This window comes from Thunnus thynnus, chromosome 24 (assembly GCF_963924715.1).
Source record: "Thunnus thynnus chromosome 24, fThuThy2.1, whole genome shotgun sequence".
Lineage (NCBI taxonomy): Eukaryota > Metazoa > Chordata > Actinopteri > Scombriformes > Scombridae > Thunnus > Thunnus thynnus.
The window spans coordinates 17,120,445-17,140,400 of NC_089540.1; the positions used below are offsets into that span (position 1 = coordinate 17,120,445).

At 40.4% G+C, this 19,956-nt stretch overlaps 1 long non-coding RNA gene across 4 annotated transcripts in view; it reads left to right on the plus strand.

The window, feature by feature from the left end:
• LOC137176995 (uncharacterized) overlaps positions 1–19,956 on the plus strand; it is a 196,219-nt gene that overhangs the window by 12,161 nt on the left and 164,102 nt on the right. For all 4 annotated transcript variants that reach the window (XR_010925922.1, XR_010925919.1, XR_010925921.1 and 1 more), the window contains one exon: positions 2,926–3,005. This is a non-coding gene — a long non-coding RNA (uncharacterized lncRNA). The remainder of the gene's footprint in view (positions 1–2,925; positions 3,006–19,956) is intronic.

Below are 19,956 nucleotides of genomic sequence, written 5' to 3' on the forward strand. Positions count from 1 at the left end.
CAAATTTAGTATCAGATAAGGAAGGAAAAGCAGGAGAACGTGGTGTTTTTCCTCAACTCATTGTGTATTTTATCCTTAAAAATCCTTGCAAACACCTCCTCCCTTTGTCTTTCTCTGAGGTGAAAGTGAAGAGTTCAGCTTTTATTTGCTTGTACTCATGTCTGAAAATTAATATACAATTGATTTATTGGTGATAAAATGACACACGAGGCACCCTCCAGCAGCTTTTTTAATCTTTAAATAATGACTAAAGCAGCTCCCTACAGTCTACATGATGTGAATGTTATCCTTGTTCCTTTTGGAGCTCAGTCCGAGATCCAATCACATCTCTTTCTGTGACCGACTCACATTTTCCCAAAATGACGAAGCCCGCCCACCAGGGCCTCCACCCAAACTAAAAGCGAACGCTCAAAGTGTTTTAAAATTGCAGTTTGACCCCAGCATAGAGGAGGTCCACATGCTCCGAGTTTAATCCTACTCCATATCTTTGTTGGCATAGTTAGAATTCAGAAGTGCTCGGCTCTAACGGGAAGGCCCTTCTGATTAGAGAAAACCCACAATGCCCTCTGTTGTTGTTGTGAACTTTTGACTGCGTGGGCCAAGCCTCGACAGCGGCGGGCTGCGCTGAGGAGTCTGCAGCGGGGCGGAATATTTGACATTTCTCCGTGATGACAGCCTTGTTACTACTCTCGTTTCTTACTGTATGCATCTTCTCTGTGTGGACCCACGTCTCCCGTGGCAACACAAAATCTGATTTGGATGACAAATACTTTCTGGCTCTGGAGTGTGGACTGTTTCTGCAAACTCCACCCAACTTGTACTCAAATTGAGGCCCGAGCAGTTATTTTCAAGGACTGTTTGACATACGCTGGGCGTAAATGTAGTCTGCAGGGACAGAGGGAACGTGGTTAGGATGAAGTATCAGAAGCTCCTCTCTAGCTCACACAAGTGGATAGAAAATACATGTCATTTATAACCCTTTGTCACATGAATACCTCACTCTTGTTTTGGAGAATTTGAAACCTAAAGCTCTGTAAACATCGGTCAGTGGTCAAACAAGGCTGTAGGTTATTCTTTGCTGTGGAACACACACACATCTTTCATATCCAGGTGCTTTTTTGCATTTAGAAAGAGTTCAATGTATCATACCTGTACAGAAGAAACTCCATACTACTACTACCACTGCTATTACTATTGCATCATGTGACAATACCACCACTACTACTGGTGCTACTACTACACTAATTACTTCCTGCTGGTACTACTAATGCCACAGTGCAATACCACAGCCATGATGCATAAACTGAAGGTATTAGCTGGCCCCAGTTGTGATTTACTGGTTAAGGCTCAGTCACACCAGCACTTACAAATTGCAGAATTTCATGGCAAAATCAATTAATTTCGATGGAAGTGCCATTATCAGTGTATATACTTGCATTAGTGGAGTAAATCTGCAGACATCTTTTACATTAATCTTAACTTTGGTGAACTGCTGTGTTGCACCATCCAGTTTTATTTAACATTTAACCCTTTTTGGTTGGATTATTTAAAGAGCAGATGATACTAATATGTCTTTTTAATAAACAGTGTGACGTTATTGGTTTACATAGGTAATACTGGTGACAAATTAGCGTAAAGTACAAGGTGTTGAAATAATGAATGGAGCCAGGAATTAGCCAGCACCAGTGCTCTGTTTGTCCTTTTCATTTTAAATCTATATCGGTCTTCTATGTGTATGAAACAGACATATTTCACCTCTTTCATTGATGGACACATTTTGTTAGTATTTCTTATGTATATATGTTTGTGGAGTTTTTATTTTGTATATTTTATTTTTTGTTATGTGACCTTTTAACCCTGCGGTGATGTCACTACCTGCGTGATTAGCCTCAGCTAGCTTGCTATCGTTCCAGGGAGAGGTGAGACTCAATCTGTGAGCGCTGCCGTCAATAAATCAACAGTTAAATTAGGGGAAAAAGGATTCAACATTCAAGATTAAAGATTCAAAAAAACTTTATTGTTTATCACATAATGATAGAAAATTGTCTTTGGTTAGCGCTCACAAACAACATAAAACATACACCCATAAAAGTCTCATAAAATTACATTAAAAAACACTAAAAAGTGCTGTAAATCTAACTTTGAATGAGTCAAAGACTAAGTCGAATGTCGTTAAGTTGTCAGATTTATTGTGGGAAAGTATTTTATTGAGTTCAGCACATTATTTGAACATGCTGGTTGAAGGATATTTGGCTGGTTTGCTGTATATTAATTAGCATGCAGGTGGTTTCTCATGTGACCTCCTGTCCTTTACCCTCTTATTTAAAGGACCAGGGTTTAGCATTTAGCATCTGGCAGTGAGGTTGCAGATTGCAACCAACCGAATACCCCTCCTCTTCCCCTCTCAAGCATGTCAGAGAACTCACAGTAGCTGCATAACTTGTGAAAAACGAAAGGTCCTCTGTAGAGCCAGTGTTTGGTTTGTCCCTTCTGGGCACCTGTAGAAACATGGCGGCCTCCATGGAAGAGGACCTGCTCCCTCTGTAGATATAAAGGGCTCATTCTAAGCTAACGAAAACACAACGATTCTTATTTGCAGGTGATTATACACTAATTAAAACATACATATTATATTACATTGCTGCAAAGTCTAGATGCCACTATATTACTACACACTGCACCTTTAAAGCTGAAATTGCACTAATTTTTATATTATTATATCCAGGTGTGTGAGCTCCCATGCTAATCTTGTGTTATGCTAATTTCTTCTGTGTTAATGATTTCGTACGTGTATGTTCCTGTTCAGTGCTGTTGAATTAGTCAACTGTAATATCAGGAATGAATATATAATATTAATATAATGAATGACGTGTGCATATAGAAGATTAGTCATATTCTGTTTTTATTTTATTTCATCCAGAGGAGGCAGGAGAGCGGCGGTCCTCGTCTCCTTCAGTCCACAATCACACCACAGACGAAGCATCAGACCAAACCGGCTACACAAGGTAACACACGGCTTAAACTATACACTAACAAAACTCGGAAAACAATTTAAACTTTATTGTTCCAGCAGGTTGCAATATGAATATGCATGATACGATACCCAATCCAACACTACTACTACTAGTACTACAACTGCTCCAACTAACGCTATCGCTGCTAATTCTGCAAAAGCTAAAATATATTTGGTACTACTACCAAAAATACTACTTATACAACTGCTTATACTTCTTCTCAGGCTGCTACCACAATTACTGCTGCTATACACTATAATGTGCTACTATTTTTCTTTTCTACTACTCCTGCTGCTTCTACTAAAGCTCCACTTAACTGTCATTCTGCTGCTAATACATCTACCACTTGTTCTACCACTGCTGCGACTGCTTCCCTACTTCTCCAGTTGCTTTCTGTCCTATGTAGGGTTGTTTTTTTTGTTTGGTTCAGCCTAAAATGTATTTATTTTTGAGGATGTGTGAATTAGTGAAGTGAACTTCCTGTTGAGCCTCTTTGAAGTCTCTCCAAAATAATCAAAACATCTTAAACATCCACCCTGTTTTAACATCCAAGCAACATTTGTACATCGTCGCTAACCCGGAGGAGCATCAGGGAGCATTACGTCGGATTCATGTGCATTTGTTAAAAAGCTCCTCACTGCTTTTTAATTCAAGACAAGTGCGATCATATAAACCCACCGCAGTTATATCACAACTCCCCGGCCCCTAAAATATCCTCTATTTTGAAGTCACGCTGAGCACAAATGAAACCCAGCACAGTAATATGAAGCAGGATATGTAACCTCACAGCTCCTCTGGACCGAATAGCAAGTGTTAAATGAGAGAAGAGTGGAGTCTTTTGAATAAAGAAGTACATTCTTATTGGGGAGGTGAGGGGCTGACAATGAGCCCCCTCGCTCCTAGTTGAGCCTGCAAGAGGCCGACTTGTTCATCCCTTGTTATGCCGCTAATGTGTATGATTTAAGGGGGAATTATGCACATCTCAATGTGCCTATAAATGACATTATTCATGCACAGGTGCTGCACTAAGCAGCTCCTGAATGATAATTAAGATAATCTTTCTCTCTCTTTTTTTTTTTTTTCTCTTCCTTCACGCTCACTCGCTCCCTTTTCTCACTGATCCACTTTGTTCAGGCAATATCTCCTGTGTCAATACCTCGCTAGACTGCAGCCCCCTCTCCCCTCAGCCATTGTCTGATCCTTATTCAGCACTAAAACCCGCACTAACAAGTGAGACCACGTCTGTGTTTCTCCCCCGAGCCCGACGGTATTTCTGAGAAATAACGTGCCAAGTTGAATTAAAGTGAGAGAATTAAAAAAAAAAAAAAAAAAAAAAAAAACTTTTGCAAGGCAGAAACTTGGCTACAGCATTCCCGAGGGAATTCACCGCGCAATGAATTTCTCAAACGAGAATATGAAGACATTGATGTCGAGCACTTTGCATATGATAAGCTCTTTTTCCATAAAGAGAAATGATTAGTTTTTGGAAATGTTGCTGGAGAAAAAGTGTTCCAGGCTCTCAGATATTAAGGACGTTTAGAATACATTAAAAAAAAAAAAAGAAATTTTGTCATAGTTAGGCGGTAAGTTATGCCAAAATTATGGTTTAAACTCAGGTTTTCTGATTAAAAAAAAATGCACTAAAGCTGAACTTTGCTTCTTTGCACAGAAAAAAAGGACACATGCATCACATTTTCCTGATCTGTTTGGACAGTAGCGAGGCGCACGGTGCCAAATCTTCTTGTAGAAATGCATCATCACAGAGATAGAGTTAGTGAATCCAGCTTCGTTTGTGTTATTGGGGAACCTGAGGCTGTTTGGGGCTGGAACCCCTCTCCACTTTGGTAAACAGTGAGTGATGATTATCGTCGCTTACCGAGAGGAAATCCAGCTGTATTGTTTTAGCACGGCCACTTGTTTACAAGAACCTCTCTCCAGTGGACGGGCTGCGCTTGATTCAGTTTTCTTTTGTGTGCAAATCACTCGTTTTGTTTGTATTTTTTCGATTTTCTTGTTGTGTTACGCTCCGAGTCGGGCCCTCTCCCTCTCTCTCTCTCTCTCTCTCTCCGGCCCATGTTGTGAGGGAAGCGATCCAGTGTCTTTGCGGCCTGCAGCTGGGTCTCATTACCAGGCTTTTGCCACACCCTTTCACTTCAAATAAACACACACTGGGTATGTATACCAGAGCAGGGGACAAATAGGAGCTGCGAATAATTCATAGCATTCGTTTTATGCGGCTGCGGGTGCCAGATGGGCGGAGTTAGTTTCGACACTGTGTTAGATCGTCAGGTAAGGTGTCAGATGCATCGATGTACTGTATTTTAATATGTCCATGTTACACTACATTTATCAGCTTTGTACATGTACATTAATCACCCAACTTTATAAACTTACACAACAACAAAAACTTTAAATGGAGGTATCTGCTTATAGGAGCATTAATATATATATATATTTACAGCTTAGAGGCAGCAGAACAAGCTGCTTAATACATTTGTATGAGATTGAACCAAAACAACAAGCTAAAAGACGATAAAATGCACCATAAAGCTTGGTGATAACTCACTGTGGGTACATCACTACAAACATCTTTCACATCACACATAATCATCCGATCCATAGCTGACATAAAAATATCGATTAGTGCAGCTTTAATGAGTACTTCTGCTAGAACATATTTCTATTTTTACTCTCAAGTGAAAGATTTGAATACTCCCACCACAGTAAAAAAAAAAAAAAAAAAAAAAAAAAATTTGAAACACTTTCCTGCGGCTGTAACTCACTCCACCCATTTGGTTCGAAGGAGTTTAAATTATACATATTTTTTTTTTTTTTTTTTTTTTTCTCAAGGCAAAGTTTGGTCTAGGATGGATGTTTGGCAGTTGTTTGTAAGGAACACAGGACATAAATTTGCTGAGTGGTTTTGCTGTGGACTACATGTCACTGCAACAGTCAACAAGTGTTCCAAGCTAAATGACAAAATAGGTTGTTTGTCACCGACCTCCAAACCCAACCACGTGAGCGTTTTGCTGCTTTTTAGGCAAGTCACTACCTTCATATTACTGTTTTTATGATCTGCCAACTCTGTTTAGTAAAGGTTTGATAGGGTTTAGGTGCAGAAACGACTCGTCATAGTTAAAAGAAACCTTCATCCAGCGCTTCTAAAAGAGCACGTTAAGGTTAAAGCATAATAAGAACATTTGAATCGAGCGAATAATCAGAATTAATTGCATTTACACAGTAATAACCCGACAGTTCACAGGCTCAACAGCAGCTCTTACAGCGCAGTTAAAGAAAAATCTTGGACCACAGACTACATCTGTCACCGCCGCAGTTGCAAAAAGGCAGAATTAACTTCCTCTAAAACCCAGATTTCCTCTGCAAATGACACTGAATCATATATATTTGAACCGTGCCTCCTGGCTACAGCGTGTCCTGAAATGTCTTTAATAAGGATGAGGATGTTAAGGGGCTGGGTATAGCTCCAGTTTTAAATTAGAAATAACCCGGCAGAACGCTTGACTTACGGAAAAAAGGTTAGGTTTAAACACAACACATTAATCTCTGCTTCTCGTTTGCACATTTATGGATCTGAGAAATAGTGTGTGTGTGTGTTTTCTAGACAGAAAGACCCACTGCCATTAACCAAAATATGAAAAAAAAAAAAAAAAAGCAATTACAGAAATGAGTGTGTTCAGGGAGAAGTGTCCACTGATATCCTGACTAAAATATGAAAAAGAAAGCACATTTCTTTTAAATCAGCGTTTCTGCGGAGGCAGCTTTGTCCGCGCTTATCGGGTTTTAATCTAAATATGATAAGGCAAAGATGGAAATCAATAATTATTTGGAACATAATATACTCAGAGGACGCCACGCCGTCCTATCACAACTCCCAACAGCAGCAGGGACGTGTGCACAGGCCTCACAATTTCCACCTGATTACAACCATAGCAGCTCATATCTGTTTTCACCGGCTGTGCGTCTTTATTTCCCCTCCCTCCTCCTCCTCCTCCTCCTTTTTTTTTTTTTCTTCTTTGTGGCAGAAATTGCAGCTTTTACTGATGACAGGCAATTTGAAAGTGCTCCTCGTTGAATAGTCACAGGTGTTTGAATCGAGGAAACGGCTACTAGCTGCGAAAAACAGAGCGAGAGTGCAGAGAAACAGAGAGTCACGGATGAAATGCTGTTTTTTTTTTTTTTTATGTGACCATTAGCAAATTGGAGTTTTAGTTACACAAACATTTCACAGAGGCAACAACAATCTCATTGGCTGAGTTAAATGTCTGCTGCGGGCAGAGGGGAAGTCAGACTGCAGCTTAAAGGTATTCTCTGGATATTTAAAGAAATGTTGTTTTTTATGAGCTGCTGCCCATTTTGATTATAGCATGTAGGGTAGTGACTTGACAATTATCGCCGCCGCAGCTTCATGCTATCAATCGACAGTCGGTGGCACCACCACCAAAAAAGGCAGGGAGGAGGGAGGCTAGAGGACAGGGATGTAAACATCTGCATGTTTAAGGATGTTTTGGTGTAATTCTCATAATCAAATAATCATTTTAGTCATCTAAAATGATCAGGATTTGAAACTTTTCTGTGTCATACATGCTAGTAAAGTGGATTTCTTTGGATTTAAGACTGTTAGACATTTAAAGATGGCATCTTAGAAAGTATAACAGGCATTTTTCTGCCTTTTTTAGACAAAAGCAGGTTAATCGATCATGAAAGTAATCATCATTTGCAGCCTTAGGTGGTAGGTAACACTGAATGTCAAATTCCCCAGATCCTAAGGTGACATCTTCATCGAATTCCTTGTTTTTTTCTGACTTACAGACAAGATATTCAGTTTAAAATGACTATAAAAGCAGCAAACTAGAGCCATTCATTCATTTCCTGTTGATGGACTAATTGATGCAGCACTAATAACGTTAGCCTCAGTTGTGTCCAAACTTGTCCTGTAAGAGCACTTTGCATGTAAAGAACTGTGATTATAAGACGTCCGTAAGATTAGAGAAAACAAGTAGCTACAAATTGTTATCAGATGTTCCCAGTTTGTCGCTCAGTATCTCGGTAGTCAACATGAACATAAACTCGCTGCACGCCGACTGACTGATTGTTTCACAGAAGTCAGTCGGCTTCACCTTCAGTTTCATGTTCTTTCGAGTGTTTACTGTTGCCGCTAAGTCCGATGAGATTATCCTTGTCTGCAAGACTGACAAGGAAAAAAAAAACAACAACCCCATCTGGCATCAGGTGGGTAGCAGCAAACTCTCAGCATTTATGTGTTTTGTCACCTTGAAGTGCTTAGTTGCCGTCAGCTGCGTGTGTGCAGAAACAGTACCGAGGTTTCTGTCTTTTGTCTCTCACCTACGACGACGCTTCGCTTCGCTTTCATGCGGCGGGAACAGTGTATCCCCAAAAGATATGTGTGTGTGTGTGTGTGTGTGTGTGTGTGTATGCATATGCGAGCGTGTGTTTGTGTCATATCATTTTCAATAACCTCCATCTCTAAGATCATACACAACAGAATCAAGCAAACGTTGGAAGGAGAGATGTGTGCAGTTGAGGGGGGGGGGGTGGAGGGGGGGCGGTGGAGGGGGTGAAACATCTTTGTTCCCTCTGCTCTTTAGAAAGCTTTAGCCGGCCCGTCTTCACTGAAGCGTACAGGATGTGCCTGATGTTTCCTTGGCAAAGGAAAAGGTAAAAATAGAGAAGATTCATCTGGTTTGAGTTCTGCGGCACCACATTACTTTAGGGGTGGTTTTTTTTTTTTTTTTCCTGCTCTCTCTCTCTCTCTTTTTTTTTTTTTTTTTTTTTGTTCAGCGGTCCTGGGCCCTTTTGTGTGATTGAAGCTCAAACGGACCAGGAAATGCAAATAATCCCGTTTTTCTGAAGACGTCCAGTGACGTGATTGTTGGGACGGTACGACGGAGAGGCCGGGCCCGGCTCGCCACATTAAAGGAAGAAGTTTGAGCAAGAGTTGAGTGGAGACTGGGTTAAGTTAAGCGAGAGGAGAGGACTTCAAAGGCTGCTAGGTTCGCCTGCCATATTGAGAGTGACGAGATGTGTCTTTTATTAATAGCATTCACCAAGAGTTTCTCGTTTCTGCTCTCTCAACTTGTTCCATTGTTCTACAATCACCGCAATGTGGGGACAAGAAATGAAAGGAGTCGTTTCAAAGCTGCGGAGCAAATTACACCTTGATTATACGCGAGGGAGGCAGCTGAAGGATTTACTGTTTGTGATTGTTTGACATGTCTCGTTTTTATCTGATTTTAGCTCCTTTACCACCTTGTTAAAAGCATTTACATGTGAGTTTAACTCGGCTTTCAAGTCGTTGTCGCAACAAATGCACATTTTAACATGTTGCACCTACTTCCAATATCACAAGTTCTTTGTCCTTTAGTTTGAAATTCATGAAAACTGAAGAAAGATAGTAATACATCCCTAAAATATCCCTAAAAAGGTCTCTAAATACACAGAAATAACATGGTTACAGAAGAGAAAATGTAATAAACTTTAGGAGGAATATAAAATGCTGCATAAAAAAATAAGAATTTCCCAGAACGAGATAAAATCTTGGAAATTAACTAATGGTTCACAACCTGGAGGGGTCGTGACCTCTTCAAGGGGTCACTAGATGATTAATGGGATGGCGAAGAAGAAGAAAAACTAAGTTCTGCTTCACAAACTTGTATTGTATTTGTTTTTTATTAGGATTTTGCTTTGAAATTACCTTTTTTTTTGTGTGGAAAAACTCTTCTGGGCTCAAACAATGAATCAACTGAATCAAACGAAGATGTCTTTAGGGGATGAATCACTCTTTGGTGGTCACTGCTCACACTTCAATCACATGAAACCTCCTTCTTTGTAAGGGGTCACAAGCCAAAAAGGTTGTAAATAAATGACATTTCACTTGCATTCTTTGCATTTTTAAGAGTTTTTGAAGGGGATTTTTTTAGTGTAAAGTGTCAAAGTTTGGTATTTAAAGGTAGCTAGGCGAAAATAATGTGATCTGGACAATGCAGAGCTTGCATCACTGTCACTTCTCTTTGGATTTCTAGTGATTCGTCTGCATCTAAACAGCACTCGTAAAGCTTAAAAATGAGGTTGACAGGATCAATGTGGAGATCGGCTAATAGAAAAATTTAAGGGAAGGGAAAAGAGTGTTTGGGTTTTACTTTATTTTTCCTTCTAGCGACACAAGTTTGGCTCCAAGAAAAAATAAAAAATTCCCTCCAATTATCACAATAATTTAGCAGCAGTGGTCTTCATTCATATCCGCCGCTGTACAGAGAGTGCATCAGACACTATTTCAGAGATGGCTGATTTGCATATTATGATGCGAGCACTGCCCATCATCCCTTCTCCTCATTAAACATCCGGTATCTCGCCTTCGTTTTTTTTTTTTTCGTCTGTTTTTAGAAAAAGGGAAAAAAAGAAAAAATCATCTCGATTCAGCCGCTTTAATTCTCCTCGGCGGACTTGTAATTGGTGTTTTTTACGTGATTGGCTTTTACTCCGTTCGCTGCTTTTTCCCCCCCATAAATCCTTGTCAATCTAAAGTCGGTCTAGCGTGTTATCAAGCGAACAGAAACAAATAACGCCACAAAAAAACACCACAGTAAACATTCCATAATTGACTGTTTAGGAGCGCGATCATCAGTTAGGGTTTGATTTGAGGATGTAATCTGCTTTTGCGGATGCCAGGCCATTCAACCAAAATGGACTTCGAGAGTTAATGCAGCTCTAACCTCTGAGCCATTTATGCTCGTTGAATGTACTTGTAATGATTAAGTTTGAAAGAGCCATGTTTTATCATCGGCCAACACAAGAGTTGACAATCTTAAGACCTTCAACTAGAAATAATTAGGATCTATTTGAATGCTGAGTATGGTGCACAGTGCTGAGACAAGAGCTAAGCTTGTTAACGAATGTGGTGGCAATTAAATGGCTCATCCCCCCCCCCCCTCCCCTCTACACCTCCCCTTCTGCTGTTTATGTTTTTTTATCACCTGAAAATTGATTATAATTCTCAGCATTGCTTGACCATAAAGTTTCAAAATCTCTCACCGGCATAATTGAAAAATGCCGTTCTAACGCTGCGACCGAGCATTGTTTTTTCGTGAGGTTTTAAATTGTTTCCCCCCCCCCCCTCACAAAAGACCAAAAGTATTTTTAGTTTTCCGCAGATCCCACATGAAACCTGAGCTGGCGACATGGATAAAATTAGTCCGTGCTGCTTATTTGAATGTTTTCCCCCCGTCTTTTTTCCCTCCTCCTCTTTAATTTCTCCACATAGTTTAACATTAAAAATCAGGTCAACCTTTAAGATTTATGAGCAGAGAGGAGAAGAAAAAAAAAAAAGAATTAATGGTATGCTATTTTTATTCAGTCAGGCGTCTGTTAATTTGGTATGACCTTAGTCAAAGGCGGTGAAATAACAAACTCTTACTTCTTCTTAAGACCAAACCCCTGGTCTCCCATGTTGCTTTGCCGAGGATGTGAGAGGAGAAGGGCCCGCTGCCAGCCTGCGTTTCTTCAACTCTTATCTGCAAAACTCAACACACAGGATTCTCAGTGGCACTAAGAAACTAATACTCTTTCATCTGATTTCATAGCATATTGTTTCATTTAAGCATTTTTTTTTTTTTTTTTATTAGCTGATTGAAAATCTGTTTTTGAAACAGCTGCTCAAGCATTTAAACACATTTAGAAAATAAACCCTGACAGCCAAAAATGAGGCTGCTCATCATCCGATGATGTCAAAGCTGCGGTGGCGTTGGCAAGAAACGGTGACCATAAAGGTCGCCGCGTTGTCTCTTGAGCGTCTTTGTCCGTGAGCCAAAGCAAGAGGTTCGTCACCTCCTTTATTTCCCACCTTTTTCCCGCTGATGAGTTCCCAGTGTGACTCTCCTCATGACAGCATCCAAACTTTACTGCCGCAGAGACCCGAGCGCTCACAAGCCCCCCCATTGAAGCATCCCTGCAGGGGTTTTCTTCACATAGAGGCTAGAGGGTAGGGGGGGTGAAGGTGAAAGTTTGGCACAGAGCGACAGATCTCCAACAGTGGAGGCCTTTGTTGCCGGGTTTGATCACGCTCTACAACGTGGTTGAGCCAGGTGGCCTCTGACCTGACCTCTACTCTGAGAGAAACCGGTGGGCAGAGAGGCTGAAGTAAGAAAAAAAAAAAAAAAATGAAAAGAACGGGAAAACTTTGGTTGGAAGAAAGGATGGTGGTGGTGGTGGAGGAAGGGGAGATTGTGGTGTGTGTGGGGGGACGGGGACGGTACGAAACAAAGTGTTCAGAAATAGGTCAACCAGTATCTCATTTTTCTTGCTAAGCTTGTAATCACCCTTGACAGGCACACTGTGGAACAGGCTATTCAGTCGGAATTCAAGGCTCATCGTTGAATTACGGACCCTAACCATCCGTCTCGTGATGTAAGGGGACATTTAGAAGATGGAAGTTCTTTGTTCTTTCTTTATTTTGCTGCCGGCGTGGATGAGTTACCTGTGTTAATCTGCGTTAAGTTGTCTTGATTGTCTTTCTGGTTTTGAACCAACGTAGTGGTTTTTTTTTAGTGTCTCCACTGAAAAGAGGGAGAAGAGATAGTGTTGATGTTTAGCTCAAGGGCACCTTTAGGGGGGAAAGACAAAGGATTATTCATTCATTTTCCCCTAGACCTGACCAGCCTCATCTTTTTGCCTTTCACTTCACCCAACTTACAAGAAAAACACATTATCTAAAAGATGCAGATATGCCCCGGTTGATCTGAATCTAAAGATTTAGCAGTTTTTCATAGGGGACTATTTCTTGGGTAGAAAAGGGTTCTGGTGGAAACTGTTCACAGCAGGGTCGATGGATTATCCAGAATAAGTAGGACACTGTTTCTGGAAAGACATTGCTTTTAAATGTTATTATCTCAGACATAAGTATCTCAAAACCTGAGGTGGATAATTGCGGGTTTATTGCCTATTCTCACCTAGGAAAAAAAAAATAAAACCCTCACAAATTCCTCACAAAACTAGATCAGCAATTCAAGCAGCCTGGAAATAATTGCGTCCCATTGATGAATGTTCATCAGGAAGCGATTCTCCATCTCTTCAATGATTTAAATGTGATCTTGTTAAGCTACCAAGGGACTGAATCTCACCCATGGGTGGCCAAAGGATACTCCGTCGCTAATGAGGTGTGCATGGGCCCCCGTGGGTAATGGCAGTGTCACGCCGAAGCTTTTTGACACCTCGGGGCAGCCGTACAGTATGGCCCGGGCCTCGACTGTCAGCTGGCATTCATTTGACACTGAAACAATGAAACACGTCGACCATAAAACTGGGTTTTCATTGGTAGTTTTGATCCCTTCCACTCTAAATACCCATTTTAATATGCACTTTACCCATTATGTCTGTGTTAATAAGAAGTCTCTTTGAGAATGTGCCCATTGTTGAGTGAGTCTGTTAATTATGACAGCTCAAAGTGCTGCTGTATTCTACTGACTCTTCCTCATAAGAAGCATGATTATTCATCACCATGATAAGAATTAATACGCAGCAAGGCTTGCTCCCCGAGAAATATTGTTGTTTTTTTTGTTTTTTTTCCTTCCCACCAAATTTGAATGCTCCAAATTACACATTCAATCCATCTTTGTTTGTGTATTTAACCCTGTTAAACATGGCAGCACTTTGTGACTTTTAAAGACCCGCAGCTTATTGGACTTGGAGCTGGCATCGCTAAGTGACAATTTGGATTGTGTTTGCTATCAAATAAACACTTAATGTATCTGGGGATGTAAACAAATGTTCATTCTCCACCTCGCATCTGCTGGAAATAAAGCAGAGCTTCAGTAAAGCGTTAAAGCGTTTTCAAAATGACACCCGTTCTGATGAAGTATTCACATCCACCGTATTTTTAGATGATTAGAACAACACACTATAGTCATTTTCTGATGATACAATAGATTGGCCTCAGCTGAAGAAGGTCAGAAAGAGAGCAGCACAATGAGAGAAGCTCTGTAAGCCAGAGAACTATAATGGTGAAGGGATCAGAAACCCCTGCTGTTTGTATCCAGAGCATTTAATCAAACTGGCATTAGTTCGGCACTGTAGCTTAAACTTTGCTTACCTCCCAATCCCGGCCGGGAACTTCATATTGTTGACAGTAGCTCTGAATTCAACCATAGACTCAGCAACTAAAAGGATAAGATGGGCTTAAAGGGCTTTTTTATAACCTGGCTATTCACCCTGATACACTGTCAGTCCAAAGGACACACTGACTCCAACACCTGGCTGAGAGTCCAGGAAGCTTCCAGCCAGGGAAAAGGAGACATGTCAGATTAATTAACATGCGTATTTGTTGACTGTTGATCGTTCCATTTTTTTTGCCATCATGTGACCTGTGAAACTGTCTTTTCCGCCTGTGTCAGGTCTCAGGTGATGAAAAGTCCTAATAAATGCTTTTGTCATTTAAAAAGAAGACAAATATATGTGTTAAATGTCTTAAAAAGCAGCATATGACATGTCAAAACACTCAGTTATTATTATTATCAGAATAGATAATAAATTGGTAGATAAATGACAGAAAATGGGGAAAAAATGTTGATCACCGTTTCCCAAAACTGCAAGAAACAACCTCAAATGCCTCGTTATGTCCCGTCCAACGGTCCACAACCCAAAGATATTCAGTCTATTATCACTGAAGACTAAAGAAACCAGAAAATATTTACATTTGAGATGCAGGAACAAGAGATTTTGGGCATTTATGTCCAAAAAAACGTCTCAAAATGGTTCACCGATTTTCAAAATAGTTGGCGATTGGTTCCCTGTCGATTGACTAATAATTTCAGCTCTAATTAAAAGTATTTTAGACATCGTTGAGGTTTGTATTGGTTCCACCAAATACCTTAAAACCCTTCTTTTCTTGGCTCCTTCCAGCTCTCTCTCTCTCTCTCTCTCTTCCCTCCCCACTCAAAAAAAATTCCCCATCATGGCTTGGACATCAGTTTGCACTTTCCAATGTTTTTGGATACAATAGCAGTTGTTGCTGTTGAAGATGTGGAAGGAAATGATGTTTATAGTTATGTGTTTGCTCTAGTACTGTAGTAGTTGTGACATGGATATGGACAGTAGGGACATGTCTCTACCAATATTTGTACTACTGATCTCAAACCATGTTAACATTTTAACTCCACATAATGTTAACAGTTAGATCTTACTCTGCATAATAAGTTTTCTGCAAAAGGTGGGTCATTATGATGTTTATAGTAGAAAACGACTTCACTGGACGAAACTAATTTCATGCTTTAGGTGTTGTTGGCTAATTTGTGATTGTTTCTTGTCACATCATTTAATTAAGCAACTCTACTGTAGGCGAATATGCCTCCCAAAGCGTTTTCGGGTCTTTTTTGAAGAAGAACCAAAGTGTCACTGACAACTGAGCTTAGCTAACAAAGATGTTCTGTAATTAATCCAACTTCTTTTAAATTAGTGGAGGAAATATTAACAATTTAACATTATTTATAAGCTAAATTAGCCACAGCTTGTCCAACTGATCTGTTTGTGACTGCCCGGCGTCGTTTTATTTTGAAAATCCCGTCAGCAGAAACCTGAGCAGCACAGGTGAGCTCTGACGTCAGAGTGAAAGATCTAATCATGGGTTTAGGAGTTGAATGAAAAATAGAAGCTTTGAAAACCTTACAGCAGTTTAAACAGAGTAGAACATTACAAACTGGTTATTAAACGTGTTTATTAACTTTTATTGTGACAGTCTATGAAATGTTAATTTCGTACCTTGAGGAAGTTCTCCATAAATGTGTAGAAAACAAAGAAATAAAGGCAGATCATGTGAAAAATCTGCTTAATTAGGTTTTATGATGTTCTTGTAGTGGAAAAGGAGCAAAAGTCTGTTGAGTTTTTCCAGCATGTCATCGTGTATCTGGTTTACCCCATCACCCCCGCCCGCCGCCCCTCCACAATTTCTACTTGTATATAATGTTGCAGAAAATGCCTTCAAACAATCACAACATCAGCACCCAGAAAAAGAAAGCAGAAGCAGCATCTGATTGGCCGAAAAGCAATTTGAGCTGGGATGCAGCAATAAGACAAACCTTCCATCAGATCAGAGCATTCATATGATATCCCTGCAGCCAGTTCAGAGGCTGCGGAGTGGGGGGGGGTGGGGGGGAGAGTGTGTTTGTGCATGTTTGTCAGCATTTGTGTGTATGTGCGAGTGGTTACGTATCCGCGATAATATAACTGAGAATCATGATGCAAGCTTTTCGCCCAGAGTGTTTTTGAGCTCATTTTCAAATGGTAATTTGCCTTATCCGAAGCAAACTCACTGAGTGTAAGTAAGTGATTATTTGCATGGCTGACAATCATTCGGCATGCCTGCGGTCTTTTTCCAAACTGCTCTAGTTTGTCCGGTCTTTGAAAAAAAAAAAAAAAAAAAAACTACTCAGGGAGGCCAGTTCTCTTTGAAATATCCTTTCATTTACCTTATCATTAGACACAAATGTGGCATAGTTAACAATGATTGAAAAAAAGAAGAAACATAGCCAGCCAGTGCTTCTTCATAAGGCTGATGAAGGCTTTTGCAGCCAAAAAATCTTCTTTGTGACTGCTGAATAAAGACACAGTGAATCATTTTCAACAGCTACTACTTTTTTGGCAGTCTTTTAGCTTTAAGTTTCTTAGGCTTTCGGTTTGATCACCTCAGGCTTTGGGTTTTTTTTTTTTTTTTTTTAAATCAAAGCGCTGAGTTTCTGTGCTGCTGTTTAATTGGTTATTATCCCATTAGAGGCATCTTGTTAGGTAAAGAGCAGTAACGACAGGACGCACCGACAGCAGAACAATGCAGTGATTTAGTATCCGCACTCCCCCTCAATCACACTCAAATGTCAGCCACAGACTCATCAATGCCCCTAACCCTGAGCACACCCATGAGAGAGAGACACACACACACACACATATATATACAGCTCACATGACAGCACATCAGCCCAACATCAGGGCCTTGCAGAAAATAAAAGCATGGTGACGCTCTGAAGACGATACAGTTGAAGACGGAGCTGAAAATCAAAACGCATAGCAGACGTTGAAATTATCATTATTACATGAGCTGAACAGTCTCATTTTTCCCCAAATTTAACTCAATCCCCTTGTAACAGTCATGTAGATCTGGTCTTTAAACTGATGGAAACAAAAAAAATGCTGCTCATGTTGCTTGTACTTCTGAAGGAACAAGTAAGTTCCTCAATTTACCTCAATGTTTGGGCGAGAGGACTGGTAGGTGCTGGTTCTTTAAGCTTTAAAGTTGTAAAAAATACCTTTTTTTAAAGCTCCAGAAAGACAGAAACATGTGTATACCTTTTGAGAGAACATTTATGACTGTAGAAACGGTAAAGAAAAGGACTAAAACCCGCCTGTTGGTGGTCACATTTGAAAAGAAATGAAACATTAACAAAAACCACCGAGAACAATTGAAGAAGGCGGCCACCAGCCTGCGTTCAATTCATGTCAATAACAATCTAGTATAGAATTCCCCCCCTCGCTCTGAGAGAACTGGGGTTGGTGGTGGAAAGGGGGGGGCGGTGGGGGGGAACAAAAGTCATAGAAGTCCTTCATTTGCCATGCTCATCCATCAATCAGTATTTAGGACATTGACAAGTGGTAATTTAATAAGCAGTGACCTGGGCTGGCAGGAAGCCGGCCTGACAGACAATACAAACTCATTTATCATTGGAGGGGGGGGGGGGGACGGTGGTGCTGCTGCTGCTGCTCTCTCTCTCTCTCTCTCTGATCCTGTGATTTTTTTCGCTGCAGGAGTCACCCTCGGCGAAAAAACACCGACCGGGGGGGTTTAGCGCACATGAAGCTGGGCTCACAGATAATACATTTAAGTACAGCTCGGATATATAGATGCTGTGAGGAAAAAGCTGCACCGGAGTCTCAAGACTGGTTACAGCGTTTAGACGTCAATAGGAGGTTTGAACCTCTTTAACCCTGATTCTTCTCTCCTTTTTAATTTCTCTTGAAGCTGCTGTGAAGGACCAGTATGACGTATATGTTCTGTATCTAGTCGTTCCAACCTTTCACTGCAGCTATATGACGCTTATATCGAGTGAAACGTTCAAACACAAGATCCCATGATTATTACAGCTGCGCCATTACATCAGACGGAAACATCCTAGATGGCATTTCCACTGACATGTTTAGTATCTGTGGAAACTTCCGCATGTGCTTATTATTCATATATTCCAGGATTTTTTTTTGTGCAATAAGGTGTTGTAATGAACCCCTCTAGTGTCCCTCAACCTCCCGCTGCAGATTACACAAGAAAACATAACTTGTTTCCAAAGATTTAATACTTTTAAATAACAATTTCCAAGATCTTTTCACTATGAGAAGCTCCTCTGTTACCTTTTGACACTGTATTGTTAGAATAGACACTTAATTTTATACATTACATACTCAAAACTTGCTTCAAACTAATATGAAATCATCTTCCTCTACAGATTTCATGCTGTATAAGTGATGAAGACTGTTTCAAAACACTCTGTATCAACACCAAAGTGTTTAAAAAAGGTAGATTTTTTCCCTCCTTAACCATTAAAAACTTTGTAGCATCTTAAGCGCTTCCTTCCTCCACATGTTGCGACCTCTGCTCGCACGCACACACACGTTGATCCCCGGAGAACGCATCAGAAGGAGCGAAGGCTATTTCTAGTCGGATGACTGCGTTTTCACGTCTTTCACTGGCAAGCCGGTGGGGGGGTCGGCTCAGGATGCAAACTTCGCCCTCGTTTGGCTCAAATGCTTAGTTTTTGTTGAGCCGGTCTCTTGTTTTAGCCCACGTACAACAACATCATATACCTCCTGTGAGTTTTTTTTTTTTGATCGCGCTGCTGCCAAATTACAATCAGTGGGCAGGCGTCCACACATGAGCTGCCATTAGGCCACGGTGTGGCGAGTTAGCGGGCCCGGCGATGACTCACCCAGCACATTTGACTCCTGAGGAGGCAGTAAAAGCTTGTAATGTGGATATTAATGTGCTCTAATGATCTCTTGTTTGTCTCGGGTGCTTTTTTTTTTTCTTTTCTAGCTGAGCACCGATGCACTCGTGTGTTAGGAGTCGCGGCGTTCTTGGTTCTTTTCCGGCGGCGTCACCTGTAAGAGTGACCGCGTGCTAATGAGCAGTGATGATGATGTGTCAGAGTGACACCGCCACATAATAACGGCCTCGCTAACCTGGTGACCTCGTTTATCAACTAGGGCGAAGTTAGTTGTATGTAACGCAGTATTTAAAGAGACAGCAGTTTATCAATGATGACCTTTCTGCCTCCTGTGTATTGAGTGCAGTAACAGTGTTTTTATGCTGCCGTCTTGACCAGGTTTCCTTTAAAATTAGATTTTAATCCCAATTTCATTTTAATCTTGGCAGAATTAAGGAATACAAGAGCCAAAACATGCATTATTCTCAGCAATAATGTAAAATTTATACTTCTATTATCTCTCAACTTAGACTTTAAACTTGATAAGTTTCTTCTCTAAGAATTATTATACAGCTACTATGTTTTGACATCACGTCTTCATCAGGTTTTAGGTGTTTCATCACAGCTTCTAGTGTTTAAAGGACTGTTTTTAAAGATGTGGTCGTCCTCAAGGCGTTAGATGATATTCTGCTGGTGGGTTTTTCTCCAGTTTGTCAGATTTCAGGTATCAAAGTTGAAGGAAAAATGAAAGAAATCATATTCAGGTTTGAGAAAATAACTTATAGGTAATTTAAAAGGCAAAATAATGCATTAAATTGGTACTAAAAAGTAATCTGATATGTTAAATAGTAAGTAATCTGAAGTAATCTTTGGTGTACACAGTATTAAATGGATAATTCAGTTTCAGAGTGATTATATCTAACTCAAGACAGCTGCAAAAAACTTCTATTAAC